The following is a 3,726-nucleotide window of genomic DNA, read 5'->3' as shown; positions in this document are numbered from 1 at the left end:
TGCATACATTGCATCAAGCAGGGAATACAGAAGCAGAAAAGCAAAAGGATTATAAGCGGCCCTGCTATCAATACCATAATATGTCTGATCCAACCACCATCGGGCAGCCAAGAATATAACCAATTCCATGGATCACCTTCTGTAATTTTTTTAGCGGGTTTTCAGCTATCATTGTTTCCATGGGGTCAATTGTGGCCGAAATGCTAACATTGTTATCTGGGATAAACATACAACAATGAGAATGAACTAACACACAAACTCCTCTCTATGTTGAAGATGTTACCAATGGGAATTCCATGTAGCATCAAACCTGGCCGTTTAGCATAAGGTGGTATGTGCATACACAGCCAACAATTGGAGAGATTTAACATTGTGGTGAACTTAAACATATCTTGGACATAAATATTATTCCTCCACATCTTATGATAATTTTCTCCTCGTGATGTTTTATCCAATAACCTAGTCCCCATCTGCCCATGTTCACCAGGTGCAGCACCTTCCTTGTCTCCTGCAACTATGAGAACAAGGAATACTAGGAGGATCATCAAGGGGATAGAAGGATTTGGCTGTTGCCTCCCGCAGAACCTATGACATTCATGCCAGCAAAAGAAAAGGCACATCCATATGGCAAGGGCAGTTGAAATAACCCCTATCCACCATCCCCAATTACTCCATGGTTCCTCCCACCAATATTCAGGGAGTGTGCTCATTGTTGAAGAGCCCACTGATATTCATGCTCGATTACCTGTTGAGCCTCAAGGGTGAGAGCCCACCGGTGAGCTGATGCTCCCACTATGTGGGTCAACTTTCCTACTAACCCTGTTGGGTGGATTGAACTCTCGTGCTGCCTCCCTACTGACCAGGGCATATGGAGGCTGAAATCCTGGGGTGGCAATTCTTATTTTGGGAGGCTCGAGCCACCACGATTGTCAGAGGTGGTGCTGCGGAATTTACTGGCACTTGTTCAGCAATTTCAATGCACACCTGGTTAAGGCTCCCACCCCTGCAACACTTGCATTAAGATAGGTTCCGTCCCATCTAACGCCTGGATTAAGATTAGAACCTGGTCCATCAGATGAGGTTGGTACAGTGCTCTACCTCCCGAATGACCGTTGGTTACTCCCCCCCAACAGCAAGAGCAGTCCAGAACTTGATAGAATTCGACCGTCTCTGCAACTTCCCGTAGGAGCACTACCCACGCGTGCTGGATAGTGGTGTGGGAGAAGAGCCACAACGGGGAAGTGGGATGTTTCAATACGGCAACCTCATCAAACCCCTGTTTCCAATAGCCAATGAGCACGCCATCTCTTGCCACCGGCAAGACGAACCAGTCATAGCAGAGGCCAGCAGGCCAGTAAGGGCGGTATGGCTCAGTGGGGTCAGGGCTGTGGGGCATAGAGCAAATCAATACAGAATATAACAAGGAGAGAAAAGAGAAAGTCCTTATGAAAGTATTAAATGTCCTGGTGGACTTCCTGGATTAGTCCCAGCACGGGTTTTCACGTTGGGGACGCTGCCCACGGGCGCCCCTCCCATCCAATTCTTCAGCTGTGTGTAGAGATATCAGCTTCCGGTGTGATATCAGCAGAGCGGTCGTCTGCCAGGCTTCTGGAGATAGTCAGACGAAGGGAGTTCTCTAGATCTGGTGTAACTGTCCAGTCTGAAATGGCTTTCTTCACTGAGTATGGTGGACCCAAGGGGTAATGCCGACAACTTTCACGGCTGTGGGTGTGGAGAGCAGGACGATATAAGGTCCCTTCCAGCACGGTTGTAGCAGCGTCCGTGCCCAATCTTTTACCCACACTTCATCACCTGGCTCGAACTGATGCAGCCAACACACAGGGGTTGCGAGCCTGGGTCCACCTGTTGAGACAAAAGAAAACTCGGAAGAATATCTGGACTTAATTATTCAATTGCATATCCTGACCAGCATGTGGGGGCAACATTCTGACATATGGGACCGGTCTCCCAACCACAATTTCAAAGGGTGACAGATGGGTCTGTCTTAATGGGAGACTGCGGACCCTGAATAATGCCAGAGGTAACATTGTCACCCAATTAGACCCAGTTTCCTGTGTCAGCTTGGATGGCTGATTCTGGGGTCTGTATGCTGTATGCAACTTTCAGTTGTAGTGCCTTAGCCAACTCCTGCAACACTGAGTGAACAAAGGCTGGTCCATTGTCAGCTTCTGCCCCTTTGCCAGGTTTAGGGCTCTGGTGAGCGCAGTTAATTCTGCCATCTGGGCCAATGTTCCAGGCGGGAGTGACTTTGCTTCGATCACCTGGTCCTCCAGGGCTACCACTGCATAACCTGCCTTCCGGTGTCCAGCCTCAATGAAGCTGCTTCCATCCATAAACCATGATGGCCACTGGGGGTCTGCTTTATCTTTAAGGTCAGGCCTGCTAGAGTACACCTCATCCATTACTTCAATGCAGTCATGCGTGGGCTCCTCACCTTCTCCTACCGGTAATAGGGTAGCTGGGTTGAGGGCTGTGGTGACTTGGAATTCCTAACGCGGATGTAGTAGTAGCATCTGACATTTCCTCATTTTAGCCTGGGAGAGGAAATAGGTGCCTCTCAGCAGATGGCACGCTGATTCTTTCCTAAGCGGCCTGGCCCTCCTCTTCTTCTCCTAACGGTGGACCTCCCGTCTTCAGGGCCATCAACTTCTCTGCCTGGTACTTCTTTTTCTTCTGGGCCTCTTCCTCTTTCTGATTATAAGTGGTCTGGGCTTGTTCCAGCATCCATTCAAGGGTGTGGCCCATAAAACCATTGTGGTTTTGTTTTTGTTTTTGGTTTGTTTTTTTTAAATTTTCCTGCGGATATCGGGCGCTGCCTGGGCTACAAAGGCAGTTTTTATGATAGGGACATTGGCAGCCTCATCTGGGTCCACAGGGGTATACTGGCGGTAGGCTTCCTTCAGCCTCTCTAAGTAGGCTTCAGGGGCCTCCTCTGTCCCTTGCACTCTCATGTGTCCTCGGGCTTCAGCATGAATTCGCCTAGCCTCCTCTGTAGTCAGCAGGGCATCCATCAAAAGTGGGGTTGTATGTTTTAAAAATTCCCTCAAACAGCTTAATTATTTTTGCTGAATTTTCCTCAAATGAAGGATTTTGGTTCCTCCAATTACAAACTTCTGCACTAGAGAAGGAGGCATGTTGAACTGTATGAGTTCTATTGGGCACCACCCCATCAGGTCCCGCGGGGGCCAGAGGGTCATACACTCTGTGGAGAGGCATCACTCTGGCCGCGCCCTTTTCCTGTGCTTCATGTGCCCTATGGAGGGTCACTCTCTTTGCTGCCTTCCCCACTCTTTCTGCCACTTTCTTCTCTGTTCCCCTCTACATCCCGCTGTTTTTAACAAATGGGGACTGGCGTCCACTTCTCCTGCATAAGGTTCCACATACTTTCTTGAACGTTCTGCCTGTTCCTCTGTTCATATCTTTCCATCACTTGTCAACTTAACCAATCTTCCTACAAATGCCTCATCCTCATCATCCTCTTCTCTTTCTTCCTTTCCTTCATCTTTGCCCAGGTCTAACAATGCATTGTCCACGGGATTGGGGCTGGGGCATCTGCTCCCTGTGGCGGGGGTGGTGCCAGGGCTGTTGCCGGGGCATGGGGTGGTGGGGCATCAAAACTTTATCTTCTTCCCTCTCTAAATCCTGGAGGACTGGGGGTTGTCCTCCTCTCTTCCTGACTGAGCAGATACGGCTGCCTGAGACTTT

At 49.3% G+C, this 3,726-nt stretch overlaps 1 long non-coding RNA gene across 1 annotated transcript; it reads right to left on the bottom strand.

Moving 5' to 3' along the window:
* Nucleotides 1–966: 966 nt before the first annotated feature.
* LOC310839624 lies at nt 967–1,502 on the bottom strand. Its single transcript, XR_014561554.1, has 2 exons — nt 1,265–1,502; nt 967–1,094 (listed from the first exon to the last, which is right to left on the bottom strand). It is a non-coding gene; the product is annotated as an uncharacterized lncRNA (long non-coding RNA).
* Between the last annotated feature and the right edge of the window lie 2,224 nt (nt 1,503–3,726).

This window comes from Podarcis gaigeae, assembly GCF_964106915.1.
Source record: "Podarcis gaigeae genome assembly, chromosome: 1".
NCBI classification, from domain to species: Eukaryota; Metazoa; Chordata; class Lepidosauria; order Squamata; family Lacertidae; genus Podarcis; species Podarcis gaigeae.
This window is presented reverse-complemented; position numbering and strand designations above follow the sequence as displayed.